This window comes from Pristiophorus japonicus, chromosome 13 (genome assembly GCF_044704955.1).
Source record: "Pristiophorus japonicus isolate sPriJap1 chromosome 13, sPriJap1.hap1, whole genome shotgun sequence".
NCBI classification, from domain to species: Eukaryota; Metazoa; Chordata; class Chondrichthyes; family Pristiophoridae; genus Pristiophorus; species Pristiophorus japonicus.
The window spans coordinates 123409605-123436316 of NC_091989.1; the positions used below are offsets into that span (position 1 = coordinate 123409605).

Sequence of the window (26712 nt, forward strand, 5' to 3'; positions counted from 1 at the left end):
GGAGTATCTTAGAAATTGCAATTCTCAGCATTTAGTTTGCTCCAATTCTAGTGAGTTAGAACAGAACAGTTTTTTTTACAAAAGGGGGCGTTACCAGCCACTTACGCCTGTTTTGCAAGTTTAGGCAGCGAAAATTTACTCTAAACTAACTTAGAATGAAGTAAGTGTAGATTTTTGTACGCTCAGAAAAACCTTGCCTACACTTATAAATCAGGCGTAGGGAACGAGAGATGGGGGGGGGGGGGCGAAGTGGAGGAAAGTTTACAAACATTAAACACTTCACTTTTACAAATAAAGAGCCATCATCAATAATAGATAAATCAATCAATAAATCAACCAATAAATCAATCAAAAAAAATATTAACAAATCAATAAATAAGTAAGTTTCTACTCACCTACTGCGACAACGGGAGCCCTCCAACAGCGTGCTGGGGAGCCCCCCCCACCCCCGTGTGTGTCTCTCTGTGTTTCTGACAGCGCGGGGGGAGGGGGGGGGGGGGAAGAGGGAGGAGTGGGGGAAAGGAGGAGAAGGAGTGGGGGAAAGGAGGAGAGGGAAGAGGCTGAACGGGGTGTGGGGTCTGAACAGGAGGGTGGGGGGAGCGGAGGGAGCTGAACCGGGGGGGGGGGGGGGGGCGGGGGGAGGCTGAACAGGAGGGTGGGGAGGCCCAAGTCCCGATCTTCAATGCCAGGGGAGCCCATTTGGCCAGGGCTAGTGGCGGCAGGCTTCGGGTCCCTCCCATACAGTCTGCACAGATTCGGGCTGCGAGGAGCTACTGCACATGCGCGCACATACAAAGGTCCCAGCACTGTTTTCAGCGCCAGGACCTGGCTCCACCCCCGACCCCTTGTGCTGTGCCATGCTGAGGCCGAAGACTTCCTGAGGAGCTCAGAGAATCACAAGGTAAGTTTTCAGCGCCCTTTTTATTCCAGAAAGTCGCCGCACCTTATGGAGGTGCGCCGTTTTTAGAGGGCAGAAACTTGGGCCCTATAAAAGAGGACTTTCACCACAGGGATTGCAGCAGTTCAAGGCAGTAGCTCACCACCATCTTCTCAAGGTGCCCACATCCCAGGAATTAATAAAAACCAATGCCTTGTTCTAACTCTGTATAAAAGAAACAAAAAGAGCCACTTCTAAAGGCTGATTTTTCCCAGTACACTGTTCTACCACAGCAATGTTACACAAACATGCATGTATATAAATCTGCTATCTTTCTTCTTTATAGCCACAATGCAATATGCATGTTTATAATGTGTGGTCATGCTAAATTGCCTTTCCTTTTTTTCCAGGATATATTTTTAAAATCAGAAGGAAATATTCAATAGAATACAAAATCATCTGAACTTTTCCTTTCATGTGGTAGACTCCTTCAATTACCCTAATATTCTGGAATACTCAGGAGAAACCCCTCCCCCTCAAATCAACACCTTGCTCCAACAATTCATATGCCCAAACAGCTGGGGACCAATGTATTCCAATGGGGTTGAACAAAACCAACGAATTTCAGTATTGCCTGTGTGCCTTCAATATAGAAAAAGGTATTTTTTTTAAATATTAGAGGCACTGGATAATCGTAAAAGCAGCAGTTCAATTTATTCATTTCAACATTGTCTTCATTTTCAACACATCCATAAATTTGCAGTCAAAAATATTACTAAATAGGATTGCTTAAATTTGATGTACAGGTGCAGCGTCGAAAATCCGGAGTTCCAAAATCCGGACCGATTGGTGACAGGATATACTGGAATCTGTAAAATGTTCCGGAATCCGGATCCGCTGACCCCAATGACCTTGGAGTCCCGCCGCTACCCAACCTCAGGCCTCGCTTCACTCACCACCGCTCGCCTCCGTTGCCATTACCTCGGGGCCTTCTCGCCAGCCCGCCCGAACAGCACCTCGGCGGTGGGATCCCGCCCGAACAGCACCTCGGCGGGGCCAGGCAGCCCGAAGCACACCTCGGCGGCCCCCCAACCCCACCCCCACCCCCACCCGATGTTCCGAAATCTGGAAATTCCTGAACCTGGGTGTTTCCGGACTCGTGACGTCAGAAAGATGATCGCAAGTCTGCAAAAGCTCGGAATCCGGAATTGCCTCGGTCCCGAGGGTGCCAGATTCTCAACGCTGCACCTGTACAAGGACACATATCCATTTGCACAAACTGAATAAACTTTTCATGCTTTCAGTAGCAGATTCTAACATAACAAAGCAAAGTCTTAATCCACCAGCAAAGACATTCCCTTCAAAATGCTAGTGGTTCAGTGGGGCTAAAGGGAACAGTTTCCAAAATTTCAACTTGGCTTCAAGAGCCTTCTTTACATAACCAAGTCCACCTTTGTCACACATCCCATATTTTGGGGAGGAGGAAGGGAATAGAAGGGTTGTAATTTATACCTGAATTTGCATGCAGCCGAATTACAGGCAGGACACCTGACACCATCCCTCCTCCATTGATCATACACTCAAATTTAGCTAGTAAATTATTCAGGTAGCACATGCCTCTTTACAAAATGAAACACCAACAACTACAAGCTCCCTCGCTTTCAAAAATAATTCAGTGTCCAAACTTAGAATGAAGTTAAACATTTGTAAAAGTACAATGTCCTAGAATTTACTGTTGTAATGACAGTGAAACAGTCAGCACTCGCCATCATTACTGTGTAAAACTGATAGCAACATCTGTCATCCACTCATTCACAGTTAAATGTGGAAATCAGAAAGTTGCTGTCATTCTATGTTATACCCTGCTCCTCCACAGGGTTGTTGCAGTCTTTGCAGATACAATCAACACAGAATCAGTGATTTGATGTGAACCTCAACTTTTTAACGCACTATTCTCACGGTATTCCCTAGAGATGGTGCTAGATTGAAAATCAGGTCGGAATAAGGGAAATCAACGCTGTAGAACCCCATAAATCTTTGTGGGAAGCTTTGAGGTCAGCGGCGAGTGCCATCCCTTCGCCACTGGGCACAAAATCTGGGCCAATAACATTTTCACCAAAACTTGTCACAAATGTCTTAAAGATCAGAATGATTCAAAAAGTAGAAATATTCTTTATAGATGATGATTTACTGCAAGAAGTAAAATGGTAAACAGATGAAAAAAAACAGCAAATGTAAAGAAAAGAATGGGTTTCTCACATAGAACAGACCCTAATTTCCCCAACATTCTGGTCACTACTGCACAAAATAAAGCTGACTACTGCATTGGATTCTGTACTTGTTCCAGACTGAATTGTGGCCATAAAGGATCTGCTAGTATAAAAATTACAAAGAGAAAGGGTGATTCCCTGATTCTCTGTCAGGGCTACGTGTGGGTATTATAAATAAAAACCAAACTTGGAGGTATAACATTTCCATGCTGTGTGCATTTGGAAAAACACCCATCAAATAGAGATGTAGTCCTTCAAATCTTGAAGCTTCGCTAGATCAGTATCTCACAGAGCTTGGTATTGAAACACATGGAAGGGCATGAAGTTTCAGTATTCGCTAGAAAAGTTGGGACTTGTCCATTCCAGTGAAAGAAATTTATTATGGCGTGTTGAGTCGAAATTACTGCCAAACAACCTCTCTAGCACTGAAAATAAACGTTTACAAGTTTAGAGTATCATTTCTTCAGATTTTAATTATTGTTGAAGATTTAAACATCTTTTTTTTTAAATGTAATAAAAATGTGTTTTTTTTACTTTTTCTTTCTGTCTCTTATCTCTCTCTCTCTTAATCCAATCTTTCTTTCCCTCTTTAATTTGCTTTCTATACCTGATTTGGCATTGAATTAACTATTCTAATTTACACTTCCTAGTTCCGATTCTGCATGCCGCACTAAGATTTTCTTCAACACAGTTGCTGCCCTGTTCACACAAGTCCCAAATCCCCGGTAGAAAGCACTGCGCCAAAATGACTTTCCAATTACCCCAATTTCTAGTGCAAAAGCACATAGAAAGTCTGTGGGCAAGTGCAAGTGTAATGCATGCGTATATGAACGGCTGGTGATGTTAGTTTGCCGCTGACCGCAAAATCTGGGCCAATATAATAAAGGGGTACTTATATATGGATATTCATTTGAAAAGCACACTTGTATTCATGGCAGAAGACATCCACAGACATGGAATTGACATTGAAAGTACATATTTATAAGGTTTCTACAAATTGCATTGAAACATACAAGTCCAAACTTTCTTTTAATAAAAGCGCAAAATTAGACTTAAAAGTTTTAGATTTATATCCGATTGTGTCTTAGTTTTCACACCGGCCTAAATGTAAAATAGTCTCCCCATCATAACTAGGTAAAAACAAACTGCCACTTCATTTGCTGAGATTTCTGTTTCAGTGTCTGGCACTATAGTCAAAATGGCTACTATTGCCGTTGCTATCAATCTCTGATTAGGGCACTATAAATTGTTCACTATGATTCAAAAAGTGTAAAAATCTTCAGACCAACTAAATACTGCCAAATCAGCATTGTGCAATAGGGTTAACAAAAGGATTATTAAAATGTCTAGCTGCACTGATTTCTCACAAGATAGCTGTTTAAGTAGTTGGTATTGATTTTTATGTACTTAGACGACATAATTTTGCCATTACTTCCAGAACGGAGAACTAAAAGGGCACAGATTTTTTTTACTGCAGTTATATTTGTCATCAAAGGGGGAATTATTTTGTCTGTCTGCGTAAAAATAGCATTCCCACCTGCAAAGATATGGGGAAAAAAAAGAAAGAAAAGGCACAGACTCAATTCCAAACAACTACACGTGGTGGGGGGAAAAAAAAAAAAAACTGTATTTGGAAATTCTTCCGTAAGTCTCAAAATAACATTGACGAAATGGCATAAGTACACTAAAGCTACAGAGAGCATGCCAAAAGAGTATAACATGGAACTTTGCCAAAGACACAATTGCAGAAGCTGTGCAAATGGTCTCAACTAATATTTTGTTACCAGTCACCACAACTGATATTTCTAGTAATTGTCTACATATGGCACGTTTAAAAAATATATTTATTGCCACTTTTTTTTGTTGCAGCTCCATACCTCATCCAGATGACAACTAACAAGCAGGTGACGTACTCATCATCACAGCATTCAGATTTGATTGCCGAGCATATTTAGGGCACTTGCACTCGGCACTAAAATAAGGCAACAAACCCAATTTCAAATTGTATTGACGTCGGGGAATCATGTGACTTAAACAGCTGCCCAACTTTCTATTTCAGTCACATGCTCCCCAGACAACAGTAATGTTTACATTACAATTAAGCGTTCTCTGCCAATGCCATTCAAGCTGGCTGCCACAGAGGCTCATAAGTATCTTAGAGTGAATCCCCCTTCCTCCCAGTGGAAAGCACCTCATCTCTAATTCGGCCACTTCTGCTCAAAAGAATTTGACAGAAAACAATGCCACCAGTTGGGTAAGAACAATATGGTACATATTTATTAAAGGAGAAGTAGACATTCTTAAGCATTACTGCACTCACAAGGAGACCAATATTGCTCATTTGCATCTTAATCATCAACTATACAGCTACCTTCATAAATAAAAATCAAACACTTCTACAATGGTTTGCTATATAAAACTATTCTTGGAAATTCTGTTTACTTTCAAATTAGAATTAAATATATATGCTACAGACTTCTGATTGCAGTGGGTCGCATTTCATCAACTGCAAAATATGGTTGTGGTCATCACATTGAATCAAAAATGCAGGTTTACCAAAGCATTAATAAGGCTGTCAATTTTTTCCAAAAATGATACAGTACATTTCAATTAAACAACACTAAAATAGAGCTGCATTTAGATTTCTAAACAATATCCAGACACTTGGCATATCATATAATGCATCATGTAAGTTATAATTTTGCAAGCCACAAAATGAACTTAATGTCAGATATTAATCACATACAAATACAAAAACTGTAAAAGTCCAATGTCTAGCTTTTAAATTAATTTTAGTCTTGTGAAAGTTTCCCCAAGTAATGTGTAAAATAGAACAAAAGTGTTCAATTAAATTTGATAAACTCCTCCCTTGGTCACCTTGAGTGTTGGTAAACTTTTTCAAAATTTAATTCCTAATTTTCTTTCAAATGTTCAGTAGTTCTCTTTCTGCTCTCAGTCTTTCTTTTTGTCTTTTCTACTTAAAAGCACTACAATATCTAAGTATTTTTTAATGCATCTCATCAAGGTACACTATTATGATACTTCACTTTCTCTCCTTACCATTCATTCCTTAGAACTTCTGTTGAAGCTTGGCATCAATTTGAAAATTTTGGGCATTCAAGTATGTCATATAGGTGAGTAAGCTGCATTCCATTTTGCTCGGACAATGCATATACAGCTACTTAAACTCCAAGGAAATTTCTCCCATTTAAAAGCAAATTCATTACAATGCCAGTTTGCAACTTCCAGATAAGATCTGTCTAGTCTGATGACAGATTTAAACAAAATTAATACATATGAATCAGTGTATATTTAACAATTCTACTGTGAACAAGGGCACTGCTGTCCAATTATGTTAGCCACTAGTCATAAGTGGCTAATTGGGAATCCAGATGTGGCTAATTGCATTTCTAATTGCAAACAAAAAGGAGTCAGATTTCATGATATAGCACAACTTTGTATTTGCCTCCCTCGTGAAATGAGCCTTTGAAGGTAGTTTTCCTTTGACATTCTAAAATAGGTATACCTCAGACTTGTGAATATGGCTTTGTGGGCAAGGGTGCCAGTAGTACACCTCAAATGGAAACTGACCTGCCTTACATCCTTTATTTTCTCTTCTTCCTCATCCTCCAAGTAATATAGAAAGTGAGGAATCCCCATATTTAAATTATAATTGTAGCATTTAAATATCTGGCAACCAAAAAAAAGCAGTGAAAATCTAGCACAAATCCAAAAACAAATTAAACTTTGAGATATCCTTTTTTGAAAACAGATGGATACAGCTTTAAAATGCTGATACTCTGCCAGTTAAGATCGTATCGACCCCAAGGCCCATTTTATATGGGCAAACTCAAGGAAGACTGCATTCCCGGTAAGCGTGACATTACAATTAGAATATTAAAATAAAGCTGTCACCTGGTTTTAACAAGCGGTCCTAAGTACACCCAAAAGTTCACACGTGGCACATAATTAGCAGAGGTCCAACCCCATCCGATGTTCTCGCTTTCCCTACAACCACTCCGAAAGCATCTGTTCTGCACTAGTGCCACCCAAAGAAAATTCTTCTTTCCACCACATGTTCTCCCTTTGCCGTTCCTCAATGACTCATGCTGGGGTGCAGTTCGATAGGTAGCATAATACTCTTCAAGTGAGCCTGAACTATGAGTGCCAGCAAGCTATTCAAAAATTGGACATCAGCTATTAGTCAAGCCCAACTCTGTCCTCATCAAATGTTCACACGAGCAGAGTCCAGCATCTGTCCACCACTGGACAGCAATCAGGAGTGGAAACACTGGTCAATTTTCTCTCTCCTTTTTCCAGAGATTCAATGGCTAAATGCAGCACTTAGGTTTGGAATTTAATCAGGAACTCTTGTGTGTGTGTGTGTGTGTGTGTGTGTGTGTGTAAGCTTAGAAACATTGCATATAGTGTATTTCACTACTAAATATCAAGATCCAATAATAAAATACAATTTAAATTGTTAATGAAAAACAGTTATCCAATACAAGTTCCAAAATAATGCCTCGTTGTTAATAATAGTAATAGGCAGCTACTTTCCTGCATCCAGATTGTTACATTATTCTATGTGTATTGTGAAGTATAGTCTTTGTTTTTCACTTCCAAAGACAATGGGCCCAAGTTTCGGGCCGCGCTTAGAACGGCACAGCCCCGACCTGGACGCCCGTTTTTCACGCCAGAAAGTGCGCCTAAAAAATACTTACATTCTCCGGCTCCCTGCAGGTCCTCTGGAGCTGGGCGTGCCGCAGCACGAGCTGTGGGGGGGCGGAGCCAGGTCCCTGCGCTGAAAACAGTGCCGGGACCTCTGTACAGGCGCTACAGTGCAGCAGCTCCAGGCGCCCAAAACTGTGTGACGGGGGCCCGAGGCACGCAGCCCCTAGCCCTGGCCAAATGGGCTCACTGGGGCGACGTGTACACACACCCTCCCTCTACACCTACACCCCCCCCACTCCCCTCCCTCGACACCTACACCCCCCCCACTCGACACCTACACCCCCCCCACTCGACACCTACACCCCCCCCACTCCCCTCCCTCGACACCTACACCCCCTCCCCACTCCCCTCCCTCGACACTTACACCCCCTCCCCACTCCCCTCCCTCGACACCTACACCCCCCCACTCCCCTCCCTCGACACCTACACACCCCCACTCCCCTCCCTCGACACCTACACCCCCCCCCACTCCCCTCCCTCGACACCTACACCCCCCCCCCACTCCCCTCCCTCGACACCTACATCCCCCCCACTCCCCTCCCTCTACACCTACACCCCCCCCACTCCCCTCCCTCGACACCTACACCCCCCCCACTCGACACCTACACCCCCCCCACTCCCCTCCCTCGACACCTACACCACCTCCCCACTCCCCTCCCTCGACACCTGCACCCCCTCCCCACTCCCCTCCCTCGACACCTACACCCCCCCCTCGACACCTACACACCCCCACTCCCCTCCCTCGACACCTACACCCCCTCCCCACTCCCCTCCCTCGACACCTACACCCCCCCCACTCCCCTCCCTCGACACCTACACACCCCCACTCCCCTCCCTCGACACCTACACACCCCCACTCCCCTCCCTCGACACCGACACCCCCCCACACCACTCTCCCGACACCCCCCCACACCACTCTTCTCCCCCCCCCACACCACTCTTCTCCCCCCCACCACTCTTCCTCCCCCACCACTCTTCCTCCCCCCCCCCACACCACTCTTCCTCCCCCCCCCCACACCACTCTTCCCCCCCCCCCACACCACTCTCCCACCCCCCCCCACACCACTCTCCCACCCCCCCCCACACCACTCTCCCACCCCCCCCCACACCACTCTCCCACCCCCCCCCACACCACTCTCCCACCCCCCCCCACACCACTCTCCCACCCCCCCCCACACCACTCTCCCACCCCCCCCCACACCACTCTCCCACCCCCCCCCACACCACTCTCCCACCCCCCCCCACACCACTCTCCCACCCCCCCCCACACCACTCTCCCACCCCCCCCCACACCACTCTCCCACCCCCCCCCACACCACTCTCCCACCCCCCCCCACACCACTCTCCCACCCCCCCCCACACCACTCTCCCACCCCCCCCCACACCACTCTCCCACCCCCCCCCACACCACTCTCCCACCCCCCCCCACACCACTCTCCCACCCCCCCCCACACCACTCTCCCACCCCCCCCCACACCACTCTCCCACCCCCCCCCACACCACTCTCCCACCCCCCCCCACACCACTCTCCCACCCCCCCCCACACCACTCTCCCACCCCCCCCCACACCACTCTCCCACCCCCCCCCACACCACTCTCCCACCCCCCCCCACACCACTCTCCCACCCCCCCCCACACCACTCTCCCACCCCCCCCCACACCACTCTCCCACCCCCCCCCACACCACTCTCCCACCCCCCCCCACACCACTCTCCCACCCCCCCCCACACCACTCTCCCACCCCCCCCCACACCACTCTCCCACCCCCCCCCACACCACTCTCCCACCCCCCCCCACACCACTCTCCCCACACCCCCCCACACCACTCTCCCCACCCCCCCACACCACTCTCCCCCCCCCCCACACCACTCTCCCTCCCCCCCCACACCACTCTCCCTCCCCCCCCACACCACTCTCCCTCCCCCCCCACACCACTCTCCCTCCCCCCCCACACCACTCTCCCTCCCCCCCCACACCACTCTCCCTCCCCCCCCACACCACTCTCCCTCCCCCCCCACACCACTCTCCCTCCCCCCCCACACCACTCTCCCTCCCCCCCCACACCACTCTCCCTCCCCCCCCACACCACTCTCCCTCCCCCCCCACACCACTCTCCCTCCCCCCCCACACCACTCTCCCTCCCCCCCCACACCACTCTCCCTCCCCCCCCACACCACTCTCCCTCCCCCCCCACACCACTCTCCCTCCCCCCCCACACCACTCTCCCTCCCCCCCCACACCACTCTCCCTCCCCCCCCACACCACTCTCCCTCCCCCCCCACACCACTCTCCCTCCCCCCCCACACCACTCTCCCTCCCCCCCCACACCACTCTCCCTCCCCCCCCACACCACTCTCCCTCCCCCCCCACACCACTCTCCCTCCCCCCCCACACCACTCTCCCTCCCCCCCCACACCACTCTCCCTCCCCCCACACCACTCTCCCTCCCCCCACACCACTCTCCCTCCCCCCACACCACTCTCCCTCCCCCCACACCACTCTCCCTCCCCCCACACCACTCTCCCTCCCCCCACACCACTCTCCCTCCCCCCACACCACTCTCCCTCCCCCCACACCACTCTCCCTCCCCCCACACCACTCTCCCTCCCCCCACACCACTCTCCCTCCCCCCACACCACTCTCCCTCCCCCCACACCACTCTCCCTCCTCCCCCCCCCCCCAACCTTCTCTGCTCCAAGGAGAACAACCCCAACTTCTCTAGTCTCTCCACATAATTGAAGCCCCTCATCCCTGCTACAATTTTGAACAATCTCCTCTGCACACTCTCAAAGGCCTTGACATCCTTCCTAAAGTGTGGTGCTCAGAATTGGACACAATACTCCAGCTGAGTTCTAACCATCATTGAATATTTTAATTGGATAAATCACATTGCTACTGTTAAATGACCATAACTTGGAAGAGGTCTGACTGAAGGCCTCAGGCTTTCACTCAGCAACCTCCCTCCTAAAGAAACCTACAGTATTTACCATTACTACCGCCATCTTGTGTGCGCATGCGTGTTCAACTTTGTCATTGATTCAGGTGTCTTATTCAAGTGTGCATATGAACTGAAATGAAAATAATCATCAGTTTGCCAAGAATGAGAATGATTTTAAGAATCATCCTATCTGTGACACAAAGCAAATGGCAGTTATCGAAGTAGTAGGCATGTTGCTAATAATGTGGCATTACTTTACAGAATTTTTGTTTAGTGAAGTACAAACAGAAAGAAATGTTAATTGCATACCGACAATGAATGTTAAAGAGTAAAACAATTTACTGTGGGGAAACAATTAAGAGAGAGTATAACTTCTATTGTGGAAATAATGCAAAGGTTAAAATCTAAGAATATTTCCCCTGAATTATTCAATATATTTCGGGTTGATACCAGAATTCTATTTGACAATGTCACGCTTTGGGATTTTTTGACGAATTTTGTACAAAAAGGATTTGGAAAAGAGCTATATTTAAACATTGCAGTTTTAGACATGCAAGCTGCTAAGGCGACCTCTGGCCAGACTTAAAAGACTAGGTTGCAGACAGGTAGTTAGGAGTAATTTGGTTTAAGTGAAGCAACATGATCTACTGATTTACAGAAGGGTAGCATGTTCATTTATTTTTTTAATTATTACTCAAAGACAACTTAGATTGATGGAATTAGTGTGTTTCATTTATTCATTCACAGGATGTGGGCATCACTGGCAAGGTTGGTATTTCAGAGAATCATAGAAGTTTACAACACGGAAGGAGGCCATTTCGGTCCATCGTGTCCGTGCCAGCCAACAAGAGGCTATCCAGCCTAATCCCACTTTCCAGCTCTAGGTCCGTAACCCTGAAGGTTACGGCACTTCAAGTGCATATCAAGTACTTTTTAAAATGTGGTGAGGGTTTCTGCCTCTACCACCCTTTCAGGCAGTGAGTTCCAGACTCCCCGCCCCACCCCTCAACCCTCTGCATGAAGAAATTTCCCCTCAAATCCAATCTAAACCTTCTACCAATTGTTTTAAATTTATGCCCCCTGGTTGTTGACCCCTCTGCTAACTGAAATAGGCCCTTTCTAATCACTATATCTAGGACCCTCATAATTTTATACACCTCAATGAGGTCACCCCTCAGCCTCCTCTGTTCCAAGGAAAACAAATCCAGCCGATCCAATCTGTCCTCATAGCTAGGATTCTCCACTCCCGGCAACATCCTCGTAAATCTCCTATGTACCCTCTTCAGTGCAATCACGTCCTTCCTGTAATATGGTGATGAACTGCACACAGTACTCCAGCTGTGGCCTAACCAGTGTTTTATACAGTTGAAGCATAACCCCCTCTGCTCTTATATTCTATGCCTCGGGTCAATAAAGGCAAGCATTCTGTGTGCCTTCTTAACCACCTTATCTACCTGGCCTGTTACTTTCAGGGATCTGTGGACAAGAATACTTTGTGTCTGTTTTCACAAAAGAGAGGGGTGATGCAGGCACTATAATCGAGGAGGAGGAGTGTGAAATATTAGAGGAGGGTCCTAGATATAGTGACAGAGGAGGTATTAAGAGGTTTAGCAGCTTTGAAAAGTCCCTATGTTCCTCTACGTTTCTCAGTGTTCTACCATTTAATGTGTATTCCCTTTCCTTGTTAGCCCTCCCCAAATGCATTACCTCACACTTCTCTGGATTAAATCTATTTGCCACTGTTCTGCCCACCTGACCAGTTGATTGATATCTTCGTGCAGTCCGCATTATCATTATCAACCACACAGCCGATTCTTAATCCTATCCCGTATATTCAAGTCTAGATCATTGATGCATATCACAAAAAGCAAGGGACCAAGTACTGAGCCATGCGGAACCCCACTGGAAACATCCTCTCAGTCAGAAAAGCACCCATCAACCATTACCCTTTGCTTCCTGCCTCAGCCAATTTCAGATCCAACTTGCCACTTTGCCGAAACTTGGACCTTCTGAGTGAAGAAATTTTTCCTCATCTCGGTCCTAAATGGCTTACCCCTTATCCGTAAACTGTGGCCCCTGGTTCTGGACTTCCCCAACATTGGGAACATTCGTCCTGCATCTAACCTGTCCAATCTCGTCAGAATCTTATATGTTTCCATGAGATCCCCTCTCATTCTTCTAAATTCCAGTGAATAGAAGCCTAGTCAATCCAGTCTTTCTTCATATGTCAGTCCTGCCATCCCAGGAATCAGTCTGGTGAACCTTCGCTGTACTCCCTTCAATAGCAAGAATGTCCTTCCTCAAATTAGGAGAGCAAAACTGTGCACAAAATTCAAGGTGTGGCCTCACCAAGGCCCTGTACAACTGCAGTTAGACCTCCCTGCTCCTATACTCAAATCCTCTCGCTATGAAGGCCAACATGCCATTCGCCTTCTTCACCGCCTGCTGTGCCTGCATGCCAACTTTCATGTACCATGACACCCAGGTCTTGTTGCACCTCCCCTTTTTCTAATCTGTCACATTCAGATAATATTCTGCCTTCCTGTTTTTGCCATCAAAGTGGATAACCACACATTTATCCACATTATACTGCATCTGTCATGTATTTGCCCACTCACCTAACCTGTCCAAGTCACCCTGCAGCCTCTTAGCATCCGCCTCACAGCTCACACTGCCAGCCTGCTTAGTGTCATCTGCAAACTTGGAGATATTACACTCAATTCCTTCATCTAAATCATTAATGTATATTGTAAATAGCTGGAGTCCCAGCACTGAACCATGCGGTACCCCACTAGTCACTGTTTGCCATTCTGAAGAAGACCCGTTTATTCCTACTCTTTGCTTCCTGTCTGCCAACCAGTTCTCTATCCACGTCAATACATTACCCCCAATACCATGTGCTTTAATTTTGCACACCAATCTCTTGTGTGGGACCTTGTCAAAAGCCTTTTGAAAGTCCAAATATACCACATCCACTGGTTCTCCCTTGTCCAGTCTACTCGTTACATCTTCAAAAAATTCCAGAAGATTTATCAAGCATGATTTCCCTTTCATAAATCCATGCTGACTTGGACCGATCTTGTCACTGCTTTCCAAACGCGCTGCTATTACATCTTTAATAATTGATTCCAACATTTTCCCCACTACCGACGTCAGGCTACCCGGTCTATAATTCCGTTTTCTCTCTTCCCCCTTTTTCAAAAAGTGTGATTACATTAGCTACCCTCCAATCCATAGAAACTGATCCAGAGTCTATAGAATGTTGGAAAATGACCACCAATGCATCCACTATTTCTAGGGCCACTTCCTTAAGTACTCTGGGATGTAGACCATCAGGCCCTGGGGATTTATCGGCCTTCAATCCCATCAATTTCCCAAACACAATTTCCTGACTAAGAGATTTCCTTTAGTTCCTCCTTCTCGCTAGACCCTTGGTCCCCTAGTATTTCTGGAAGGTTATTAGGGCTCATGTTTCGGCCTGAGTTGCTCCTATTTTTTTGGAGCAACTAGTTTAGAATGGAGCATTTTAGAAATTGCAATTCTCAGCATTTAGTTTGCTCCAGTTCTAGTGAGTTAGAATAGTTTCATTTTAGAACAGTTTTTTTTCCAAAAGGGGACGTGTCCAGCCACTTACACCTGTTTTGCAAGTTTAGGCAGAGAAAACTTACTCCAAACTAACTTAGAATGGAGTGTGTGTAGATTTTTGTACGCTCAGAAAAACCTTGCCTACATTTTAGAAATTAGGCGTAGGGAACGAGTGCAGTTGGGGAGGGGTTAAACTAATATGGCAGGGGGATGGGAACCTATGCAGGGAGACAGAGGGAAATAAAATGGGGGCAATAGCAAAAGATAGAAAGGAGAATAGTAAAAGTGGAGGGCAGAGAAACCCAAGGCAAAAATCAAAAAGGGCCACATTACAGCAAAATTCTAAAGGGACAAAGAGTGTTAAAAAGACAAGCCTGAAGGCTCTGTGCCTCAATGCGAGGAGTATTCGTAATAAGGTGGATGAATTAACTGCGCAGGCAGCTATTAACAATTATAATATAATTGGGATTTCAGAGACATGGCTCCAGGCTGACCAAGGCTAGGAATTCAACATCCAGGGTTATTCAACATTCAGGAAGGATAGACAAATGGAAAAGGAGGGGGGGGTATTGTTGCTGGTTAAAGAGGAAATTAACGCAATAGTAAATGGAATGATGTGGAATCTGTATGGGTAGAGCTGCGGAATACCAAAGGGCAGAAAACGTTAGTGGGAGTTGTGTACAGACCGCCAAACAGTAATAGTGAGGTTGGGGATGGCATCAAACAAGAAATTAGGGATGCGTGCAATACAGATACAGCAGTTATCATGGGCGACTTTAATCTACATATAGATTGGGCTAACCAAACTGGTACCAATGCGATGGAGGAGGATTTCCTGGAGTGTATTAGGGATGGTTTTCTAGACCAATACTTCGAGGAACCAACTAGACAGCTGCCCATTCTAGACTGGGTGTTATGTAATGAGAGGGGACTAATTAGCAATCTTGTTGTGCGAGGCCCCCTGGGGAAGAGTGACCATAATATGGGAGAATTCTTTATTAAGATGGAGAGTGACAGTGTTAATTCAGAGATGAGGGTCCTGATTTTAAGGAAACGTAACTTCGATGGTATGAGACGTGAATTGGCTAGGATAGACTGGCAAATGATACTTAAAGGGTTGACAGTGGATAGGCAATGGCAAACATTTAAAGATCACATGGATGAACTTCAGCAATTGTACATCCCTCTCTGGAGTAAAAATAAAACGGGGAAGGTGGCTCAACCGTGGCTAACAAGGAAAATTAGAGATAGTGTTAAATCCAAGGAAGAGGCATATAAATTGGCCAGAAAAAGCAGCAAACCGGAGGACGGGGAGAAATTTAGAATTCAGCAGGAGGACAAAGGATCTAATTAGGAGGGGGAAAATAAAGTCGAAGAGGAAGCTTGCAGGGAACATAAAAACTGACTGCAAAAGCTATTATAGATATGTGGAAAAAAAAATTAGGGAAGACCAACGTAGGTCCTTTGCAGTCAGAATCAGATGAATTTATAATGGGGAACAAAGAAATGGTAGACCAATTGAACAAATACTTTGGATCTGTCTTCACTAAGGAAGACACAAATAACCTTCTGGAAATACTAGGGTTTCGAGGATCTAGCAAAAAGGAGGAACTGAAGGAAATGCTTATTAGTCAGGAAATTGATGGGATTGAAGGCCGATAAATCCCCGGGGCCTGATAGGCTGCATCCCAGAGTACTTAAGGAAGTGGCCCTAGAAATAGTGGATGCATTGGTGATCATTTTCCAACATTCTATAGGCTCTGGATCAGTTCTTTTGGATTGGAGGGCAGCTAATGTAACCCCACTTTTTAAAAAAGGAGAGAGAAAACAGGGAATTATAGACCAGTTAGCCCGACATCGATGGTGAGGAAAATGTTGGAATCAATTATTAAAGATGAAATAGCAGCGCATTTGGAAAGCAGTGACAGGATCGGTCCAAGTCAGCATGGATTTATAAAAGGGAAATCATGCTTGACAAATCTTCTGGAATTTTTTGAAGATGCAACTAGTAGAATGGATAAGGGAGAACCAGTGGATGTGGTGTATTTGGACTTTCAAAAGGCTTTTGACAAGTTCCCACACAAGAGATTGGTGTGCAAAATCAAAGCACATGGTATTGGGGGTAATGTATTGACGTAGATAGAGAACTGGTTGGCAGACAGGAAGCAGAGAGTTGGAATAAACAGATCCTTTTCAGAATGATAGGCAGTGACCAGTGGGGTGCCGCAGGGTTCAATGCTGGGACCCCAGCTATTTACAATATACATCAATGATTTAGATGAAGGAATTGAATGTAATATCTCCAAGTTTACAGATGACACTAAGCTGGGTGGCTGTGTGAGCTGTGAGGAGGATGGCAAGAGGCTGCAGGGTGACTTGGACAGGTTAGGTGAGTAGGCAAACGCATGGCAGATGCAGTATAATGTGGATAAATGTGAGGTTATCCATTTTGGTGGCAAATCAAGAAGACAGAATATTATCTGAATGGTGACAGATTAGGAAAAAGGGAGGTGCAACGGGACCTGGGTGTCATGGTACATCAGTCATTGAAGTTTGGCATGCAGGTACAGCAGGCGGTGAAGAAGGCAAATGGCATGTTGGCCTTCACAGCTAGGGGATTTGAGTATAGGAGCAGGAAGGTCTTGCTGCAGTTGTACAGAGCCTTGGTGCGGCCACACTTGGAATATTGTGTACAGTTTTGGTCTCCTAATCTGAAGAAGGACGTTCTTGCGACTGAGTGAGTACAGCGAAGGTTCACCAGATTGATTCCCGGGATGGTAGGACTGACATATGAGGAGAGACTGGATCAACTGGGCTTGTATCCACTGGAGTTTAGAAGAATGAGGGAATCTCATAGAAATATGTAAAATTCTGACAGGATGGGACAGGTTAGAGGCAGGACGAATGTTCCCGTTGCTGGGGAGTTCCAGAACCAGGGGTCACAGTCTAAGGATAAGGGGCAAGCCATTTCGGATGAGATGAGGAAAAACTTCTTCACTCAGAGTGGTTAACCTGTGGAATTCTCTACCGCAGAAAGTTGTTGAGGCCAGTTCGTTAGATATATTCAAAAAGGGAGTTAGATATGGCCCTTAGGGCCAAAGGGATCAAGGGGTATAGAGAGAAAGCAGGAAAGGGATACTGAGGTTGAATGATCGGCCATGATCTTATTGAATGGCGATGAAGGCTTGAGGGGCCGAATGGCCTGCTCCTGCACCTAATTTCTATGTTTCTATGTGGAGACGGGGGGGCAGGGAGCAGGGAAGTTTACAAGCACTAAACACTCGACAGACACCTGTCTTCCTTTCACGATCACCTTGGGCACTGGCACTTTCACTTCCAGGTCAGTGTAATCCTGGGACCAAGTGTAGTTCTCCTTCAATTTTACAAATAAAGAGCCATCATCAATAATAAATGATAAATAAATCAACCAAAAAATAACAAAATTTTAAAAATAAATAAATAAAAAAACGCACCTACTGCAGCACCGGGAGCCCTCCAACAGTGTGCTGGGAGCCCCCCCAGGAGATGCCGGTTAGGGCGGGGACCGCACCCAGAAGATGCCGAGCCGTCGCCGAGTACTTCGGGTGGGGCCCGTCCCCAGCAAGATACCGGACGGGCGGGCACCACCGCCGACGCCTGCACCCAGAAGAAGCAAGACCACCGCTGAGGACTTCGGGCGGGGCCTGCCCCCAGAGAGATGCTGGGCAGCCGGGCCCCGCCGACGGCGACAACGCTACTTCGGGCGGGGTGCGCACCCAGGAGATGCCGGGTGGGTGGGCCTGCCACCGATGAGGTAAGGGCCGTCAGGCCACTCGGCCCGGGATAGGGGCGACGTTCCTTCAGCCAGGGATAGGGTCATCGCCCGAAGACAGGACGCGCTGGGAGGGCCAGGAGTTACTGCGCATGCGCGCAGCTGCCGGCACTGTTTTTGCCGCAGGGCTGGAGCTCCGCCCCCAGCAGCTCCTGCTGCGCCGTGCCGAGCTGGAAACGGGCCTACAGATATCGGAGAATTGCGAGGTAAGAATTCGGCGCAATTGCTGTTCGACAAATTAGGCGGGCTTCTCCGATGTGCGCCGTTCTAGCGGGGGTCCAAAACTTGAGCCCTTTGTGTCTTCCTTAGTGAAGACAGAACCAAAGTATTTGTTTAATTGGTCTGCCAATTCTTTGTTCCCCATTATAAATTCTCCTGATTCTGACTGCAAGGGACCTCCATTTGTCTTCACTAATTTTTTTCTCTTCACATATCTATAGAAGCTTTTGCTGTCAGTTTTTATGTTCCCTGCAAGCTTCCTCTCAATACTTTATTTCCCCCCTCCTAATTAAACCCTTTGTCCTCCTCTGAATTCTAAATTTCTCCCAGTCCTTTGGTTTGCTGCTTTTTCTAGCCAATTTATATGCCTCTTCCTTGGATTTAACACTATCCCTAATTTATCCTGTCCTTCAGGATTTTTTCTAATAATTTTCCCACCAGAGGTTGGCTGACTGGCCTGTAATTACTCAGTCTATTCCCCTCTCCCTTCTTAAACATTAGCAGTCCTCCAGTCCTCTGGCACCACACCTGAGGCCAGAGAGGATTGGAAAATGATGGTCAAAGCCTCTATTACTTCCCCTTTTTGCTTTGCTTAACAGCCTGGGATATATTTCATCCAGACTTGGGAACAGATCCATTTTCAAAGCTGCGAAATCCCTTAATGCCTCCTCTCTCACTGTTTATTTCATCTAATATTTCACACTCCTCCTCCTCGATAGTAGTGTCTGCATTGCCCCTCTCTTGTGAAAACAGATGCAAAATATTCATTAAGAACCATAACCACATCTTCCACTTACACACACAAATTACCTTCATGGTCTCTAATAGGCCCTACCCTTTCTTTAGTTATCCTCTTGCTCTTAATGTATTTAGAAAACATCTTTGGATTTTCCTTGATTTTACTTGCCAAGAATTTTTCATGCTCTCTCTTTACTTTCCTAATATTCTTTTTAATTTCGCCCCTGTACATTCTATACTCCTCTAGAGATTCTTCAGTATGTGTCATAAGCCTCCCTTTTTTTAAAATCCTACCCTGTATGTCCCGAGACATCCAGGGGGCTCTAGATTTGTTAGTCCCTCCATTTTTCTTTAAGGGCACATACTTGGCCTGAGCCCCCCAGATTTCCTCCTTGAATGCCTCCCACTGCTCAGACACTGATTTATCTTCAAGTAGCTGGTTCCAGTCCACTATAGCCAAAATCACCTCTCAGCTTCTTTTATTCCTGGTCTATCCTTATCCGTTCCCAATGTTGGGGAAGTCCAGAACCAGAGGTCACAGTCTAAGGATAAGGGGTAAGCCATTTAGGACCGAGATGCGGAGGAACTTCTTCACCCAGAGAGTGGTGAACCTGTGGAATTCTCTACCACAGAAAGTTGTTGAGGCCAATTCACTAAATATATTCAAAAAGGAGTTAGATGGGGTCCTTACTACTAGGGGGATCAAGGGGTATGGCGAGAAAGCAGGAATGGGGTACTGAAGTTGAATGTTCAGCCATGAACTCATTGAATGGCGGTGCAGGCTAGAAGGGCCGAATGGCCTACTCCTGCACCTATTTTCTATGTTTCTATGTTTCTATAACTATCTTAAATCTAACAGAATTATGGTCACTAGCACCTAAATGCTCTCCCACTGATACCCCTTCCACCTGCCCAGCTTTATTCCCCAAAACTAAATCTAGAACCGCCCCCTCCCATGTTGGGCTTGCTTCATACTGGCTAAAAAACTTCTCTAAAATGCATTTTAGGAATTCCGCACCCTCTATACCCTGCACACTAATTTTGTCCCAGTTAATATTAGGATAGTTGAAATCCCCTACTATTACTGCCCTATAGTTTTTGCACTTCGCAAATGTGCCTACATATTTGCTCTTCTATCTCCCTGTCCCCAACTGCCCTTGAGAAGGTGGTGGTGAGCCGCCTTTTTGAACCACTGCAGTCCGCGTGGTGAAGATACTCCCACAGTGCTGACTTTTGTTGTAGCAGTTTGATACAACTAAGTGGCTAGCTAGGTCATTTCAGAGGGCTGTGGGTCTGGAGTCACATATAGGCCAGACCAGGTAAGGATGGCAGATTTCCTTCCCTAAAGGATATTAATGAACCCATTGGGTTTTTACGACAATCCAGTAGTTTCATGGTCACCATTACTGATACTAGCTTTTTAATTCCAGTTTTATTTAATTAACTGAATTTATATTCCCTAGCTGCCGTAGTGGGATTTAAACTCCCATCTTCCGATCATTAGGCCAGGCCTCTGGATTACTATTCCAGTAGCATAACCACTATGCTACCGTTCCTACCGTGTCTGATCATAACTGTCGCTCTGTAATGTTCATTTCCTGTTTGAATAGTGGGGGGGCGGGGGGAACTAAAGAGTCGATCGTGGAAAGGAGTCAGATCGCGGCAGGTAAGCTTGGGGGGACCGAGGAAGCACTACTGCTCCTCCTCGCCCACAAGCAGTGCTGGAAACACACTTAATTGCTGGATCTGGCAGTTCTTGCCTCTCTTCAGCTGCTGGATTTCGCAAGTCCTGGAAAATCCGGCTTGCAGCAGTTAAATCCGCATAGCTACTAAAATCTGAGGCATGCTACCTCATTTGATTATTCTAATTCCTGACCCACCTCCAGAGCAGGTTACTTACCCGCCTCCCAACCCATCCCAGTTAAACCAGAAGTAGGTGTATTCGCAGCGGGTTGAAGTCAGGTTACTTTTTTTTTTAAAAAAGAACCGAACCATATGTCTCCTGCCCTCCCACACCTCTTCCACTCATCTTGGGATTTAAATTCCCCCCATAATATCCAGTTCATATGTCTAGCGAGATTCACTGTGAAATTCCCTGGGTTAACTATCGTATAGGTGAGTATATATTTAGGGAGAGAAATTCGGCATCACCCCATTTGGGGGTGGTAACACTCGAGAGGTGCGAGACTTAGCTCCAGGTGCAGAAGTCTCGCCCCTCTCAATAAATTCGGGTTACTGCCCCCGGAAGGAAGTGGAGCGTCGACAGCGCTCCACTTCCTTCCTGGTGCAGTAATGGGGCGGACACCTCAGCAGTACTATGCACTTGGCCGCACAGCACTTCCGCGTCCGAGGGACCCTTCCCTCAATTAAAGGGAATGGCCCATGCTGCCGACTCTGCAAAAAAAAACACACCTACCTGGACCACCAGGGAGCAGGGGTGCTATGCAATCAACCTGGCACGCGATCGCAGCCACGACCCTACGAAAAAGCATCAGGAGTGGCAACAAAAAGGTACATTTTTATTCCGCGCTTGGCCACCCCCCTTTTAATGTTCGCCACCGTAGCAGCCAACCGCCCGATATGTGTCCCCCGAACCTTTTTCTGTTATTATCCGGCGCTGCTGCAGGGGGCAAAAGCTACTTTCGGGGCGCTAACAGGGCAATGCGCACGGCGATGATGTCACGATCTCCGGGCGCAGGAGATGGGGGCACAACGCCGCTGCTAAACTCCTGCCCAATGTGGTGGGAGTAATTAACAGTGCTGCTCTTGAGCGCAAAGTAATCAAATTTCGAACCCTTCGTTTTAGGTTCCTTTGGTCATGATGCATTACATATAAGGAAACTCATGACCTACAGGGCTGTAGTGATACCCGCCCTCCTGTATGGCTCAGAGACATGGACCATATATAGTAGACACCTCAAATCGCTGGAGAAATACCACCAACTATGTCTCCGCAAGATCCTGCAAATCCCCTGGGAGGACAAAAACACCAACGTTAGCATCCTCGACCAGGCCAACATCGAAGCACTTACCACACTTGACCAGCTCAGCTGGGCAGGCCACATAATTTGCATGCCTGACACAAGACTCCCAAAGCAAGCGCTCTACTCAGAACTCTTGTACGGCAAGCGAGCCCCAGGTGGGCAGAGGAAACGTTTGAAGGACACACCCAAAGCCACCTTGATAAAATGCAATATCCCCACCAACACCTGGGAGTCCCTGGCTAAAGACCGCCCTAAGTGGAGAAAGTGCATCCAGGAGGGCGCTGAGCACCTCGAGTCTCATCACCGAGAGCATGCAGAAACCAAGCGGAAAGAGCGTGCGGCAAACCAGCCCCACCCACCCTTTCCTTCAACGACTGTTTGTCCCACCTGTGACAGAGACTGTAATTCCCATATAGGACTGTTCAGTCACCCAAGAACTCATTTTTAGAGTGGAAATAAATCTTCCTCGATTTCGAGGGACTGCCTATGATGATATAAAGGTAACCATTTCTACAAGTCACAATGCCCATTAAAGGGGTTGAACTTTTATATTCAGCATAAGGCACTGAACCATACAGAATGGGTGAATGAGGAATTGACTTCAAATTTTGATGACTGCAAGTTTATTGTTTGGTTTAATGGCTCCGATGGCTTTAATGCGAATTTTGAGTGCACCCTGCAAACAACAAACTACAAGGTCATCAATTCAAACAGGGAAAGCTTAAGTTGTCGTCTATTTGAGCCATGTTAATATTGAATGGTTTTCTAAGATTAAAATCTTTACTGGTAAGAAAGAGCAAAAATTCCAAATATATGATTTATTAGAAGTATAAACAGCAGGGCAGGCTTGAGGGGCCAAATGGCTACTCCTGCTCCTATTTCTTATGTTCTTATGTAGCTCATTTTAAATGAGATGAAGACAGTTCTACTATTTGATTTGCTCTTTTACTATACTAACAAAATAAATTCACTATTATGCCTTTGAAGAAAACTTTATTTAAAAAAATACTGTCTACTGATATTAACACCAAAAACACCAAATTTGCTCCAACTCAAAAATACAAAACTGAAACTCCAAAAATCAATCAAATTCTTGAGGTGGGGGGCGGGAATAACAGTACTGTTATACTATTCAAATGAGCTAAAGTTGCAGTTATAAAATAAAATGCTTCTGAAGTAGAAAAGCCATCAGTACACTATTTAAGAACATAAGAAATAGGAGCAGGAGTAGGTCATACGGCCCCGCAAGCCTGCTCCGCTATTCAATATCATAACTGATTTTTCATATCAATTCCACTTTCCCACCGATTACCATATCCCTTCATTCCCTTAGCATCTAAAAATCTATCGATCTCAGTCTTGAATATATATATATATATATAATATACACTCAATGACTGAGCATCCACAGCCCTCTGGGGTAGAGAATTCCAAAGATTCACTACCCTCCAAGTGAGGAAATTTCTCCTTATCTCCTGTTCTAAATTTCTCAAGATATCTTTCCACCTACCAAAGACAACAGCAACAGCAAGGCCAAGCACAATGATAAAATACTTAGCTTCAGTCCAAATTACTTAAAACAAAAATTAATGCTAGTTGTCCAAATATTTCCACTTGCGCGACTCCCCTGTGGAGACCTATGTATTCTGAGTATCATTCCATCATCATAGGCAGTCCCTCGGAAGCAAGACTTGCTTCCACTCCTAAAGTGAGTCCTTTGGTGGCTAAACAGTCCAATGCGAGAGCGACAGACCCTGTCACAGGTGGGACAGACATTCGTCGGGGGAAGGGGGGGGCGGTGGGACTGATTTGCCACATGCTCCTTCCGCTGCCCGCGCCTGACCTCTTCACGCTCGTAGAGTTGAGCTTCGACGAGCTCAACACCTCCCAGATGCACTTTCTCCACCTAGGGCGGTCTTTGGCTAGGGACTCCAGGTGTCAGTGGTGATGTCGCACTTTACCAGGGAGGCTTTGAGGGTGTTCTTGTAACGTTTCCACTGCCCATTTGGCTCATTTGCCGTGAAGGAGCTCCGCATAGAGCAATTGCTTAGGGAGCCTGGTATCTGGCATGCAAACTATGTGGCCTGCCCAGTGAAGCTGATCGAGTGTGGTCAGTGCTTCAATGCTGGGGATGTTAGCCTGGGCGAGGACACGGATGTTGGTGAGCCTGGGCGAGCACACGAATGTTGGTGCGCCTGTCCTCCCAGGTGATTTGCAGGATCTTGCGGAGACATCGTTGGCAATATATCTCCAGCGACTTGGTGTCTTCTGTACATCGTCCATGCCTCTGATCCACACAGGAGGGTGGGTATTACTACAGCCCTATAGACCATGAGCTTGGTGGTAAATTTGAGGGCCTGGTCTTCGAACATTCTTTTCCTCAGGCGGCCAAAGGCTGCACTGGCGCACTGGAGGCGATGTTGAATCTCCGCATCAATGTCTGCCTTTGTTGATAAAAGGCTCCCGAGGTATGGGAAGTGGTCCACGTTGTCGAGAGCCGCGCCGTGAATCTTGATGACTGGGGGGCAGTGCTGTCCAGCGAAGACAGGCTGGTGGAGGACCTTTGTCTTACGGATGTTAAGCATAAGGTCCATGCTGTCATATGCCTCGATGAATACATTAACTATATTCTGGAGTTCAGCCTCAGAATGTGCACAGATGCAGGCGTCGTCCGTGTACTGCAGCTCAACGACAGAGGTTGTTGTGATCTTGGACCTGGCCTGGAGACGGCGCAGGTTAAACAGCTTCCCACTGGTTTTGTAGTTTAGTTCCACTCCAGCGGGTCGCTTGTTGACTGTGATGTGGAGCATGGCAGCGAGGAAGATCTGACTATCAGCATCAGAATAAAGGAATTGATGCCACGAGGTGATATAAACAGATATAACAAATACATAAATGTGGGAGGGGAAAGAGAAATGGCCAGAGATCAGTCTGAAAATGGAACACTCACACTAACTAGCAATAAATAGTGGATATGACCAAAGAAATCCCCTTGGTTTATGCAATCTAAAAACATCCACACCTTTCAGTTGCTGAAATGGAGAATATACAAAGCTCCACAAAGCCTAAAAAATTGTAATTTTGGGGTGAGGGTGGGGCAGTGAAATTATCTGATTGAATCTAGGAAAAAGCACTCAGCTTTTTTTTTTACATAAGTGAAAAAATAAACTACCACATTGTGACAAGAACATGCGTCATAAGCATTGCTCATGTTTCTAGTACATTGATGAGCAACACTAAAACTATGAGCAGCACCAAAAAGTAGTATTCTCATACGTAAAAAGTCAAAATAGAATAAGATTATTAGATAGTATTCAAATATTACAAGATGAAAACCAACTAGTGCAGAATTTGCTAAATGCTTTGTTTCCTTTTCTTGTAGGTTTCCAGATTGCAGTTAGCCACATTTACAAAATTGCCAATTAAAAAAGTTATGATTTTTACCAAAATATCAAAACAATTTCAGCACGATTACAATAAAAGTTAACGAAAAAAACCATCATATAGGTCTTGATGAAGCAGTCACCATCTCAAAGTGATGGAAAGCAGGTATAACGAGTACTTTCTCACATAAACGCACCATCATTGCCAAACTTGATACAATTGATAGAAGCAGTTAGAAATAATGGCCCGAAAATTACGGCCTCTCTGGGTGCGTACGATGTGCACTCGCAATCGAAAAGGCCTCACAAATGCCGGTTCTTGGGATGCAATGCGCATACACCGAGAACCGGCTTTTCCGGTCTGCAAAATTTCTTCTGACAGGTCCAATGCATCCCTGCAGGAAGGACATACGCAGGGCAGAGATTGGACTATTTGCCCAACTCTTGCCCAGCGAATGTCCTTCAAACTCTTACGCCTAGTAAAAGCAGGTGTATAGTCTACTTTTACCAGCATGAGTTTTAAAACATATAAAAATTAGTGATAACATTTAATGTTTGTTAAAAACCTTGTCCATTAAGGCCAGTTTATTTTTTACATTAAAAAAAATTTCAAAAAAATGTTTTTCTAAAACATTTAATTACATTCAATTTCAATTAATTTTAAATATGTGAGGTGTTTTTCTTTAATTTATTGTGTTGGGTTTCTTGTTTTAGGGGAGTATTCTCATTGATAATAAGGGGAGCTTGTAAAAACAGAGTTCCCATTATTATCAATGAGAATACCTGTACTCCATAACGATTGGTGGTCCAGACCCACGTGATTCCAGGATACAAATACGTACCTGGAGGACATGTTCCCATATGCAGCACAGTCAATTGAGGCCTCCAACCAGAATCCTACGTTCCTCCGGGACCAACAGGTAGTTTTTCTAGGTCGGAAGCGTTTGTCCGAAGGAAGCCTCCAACCGCAATTTCCCCCCCCATTTTCTTGCATGCATTAATTGCGTGTCAGGAATAGGTCCCTGGCACCACCTTTTAATTCATGATGTCATGGTGATGCTGTCTATCACAGGTAAGAGAATGTGAAACTTTCCCCACACATTGAAATCGCAGTGACAATCAACTGTCCCTGCTGCTTTGTTTTGAGTGCATCAACAGGTTATGGTAGACTTGTGA

At 45.9% G+C, this 26712-nt stretch overlaps 1 protein-coding gene across 2 annotated transcripts in view; it reads right to left on the reverse strand.

Moving 5' to 3' along the window:
* nfatc3a (nuclear factor of activated T cells 3a) overlaps window positions 1-26712 on the reverse strand; it is a 177745-nt gene that overhangs the window by 123575 nt on the left and 27458 nt on the right. The window lies entirely within an intron of this gene.